We start from the raw sequence: 502 nt of genomic DNA on the forward strand, positions 1-502 counted from the left end.
AACAGGGAGAAAGCAAGCCAGCCTTTTTTCCTTAAGTAAGACAAAACCCTTACCAGCACAGTAGCAAAACAACAGCCATTAAAAAAATAGTCATGTTAAAGCTACAGCTAGTTCCCTCTCCCGCGCTTAAATAAATCAGCAAGCAGAAAAGCATGCTGGGAAGGGCTCCTATAAAAGGGAGGAAACGGCGTAGGGTGGCTTAAGTGGTTAGAGAGAAATGACAGAGGAAGYTGTGGGGGTTTTCTGTTGAGGAGAGGTGGTTGAGTTTGCACATTTCCGAAGAGCTAGCTGAAAAGCGTACTAAGACTTTCTGAATTGATATTGACTGCATGTTTATACTCTAGTTGTTATTTTTTCCTCCATATGTAAGGCTGCGCGCTAGTAATTCTCTCACTATGGCTTTGTTGTACATAAGGCTGAGCAGAACTTTGTAGCCTGTAGTGCTAACAAAATACTTGGATTACAGTATTACTCTTGTCATATGCTTGCTGGTGGGCTGTAT

At 42.1% G+C, this 502-nt stretch overlaps 1 protein-coding gene across 1 annotated transcript in view; it reads right to left on the reverse strand.

The window, feature by feature from the left end:
• The window catches only part of ACSL5 (acyl-CoA synthetase long chain family member 5), an 18,775-nt gene extending 18,687 nt beyond the window's left edge, over positions 1 to 88 (reverse strand). Inside the window, exon 1 of the mRNA XM_026069749.1 lies at positions 54 to 88. The gene's annotated coding sequence lies outside the window, so the exon portion shown is untranslated. The remainder of the gene's footprint in view (positions 1 to 53) is intronic.
• Between the last annotated feature and the right edge of the window lie 414 nt (positions 89 to 502).

This window comes from Apteryx rowi, unplaced genomic scaffold (genome assembly GCF_003343035.1).
Source record: "Apteryx rowi isolate R43461 unplaced genomic scaffold, aptRow1 scaffold_3, whole genome shotgun sequence".
Taxonomy (NCBI): domain Eukaryota; kingdom Metazoa; phylum Chordata; class Aves; order Apterygiformes; family Apterygidae; genus Apteryx; species Apteryx rowi.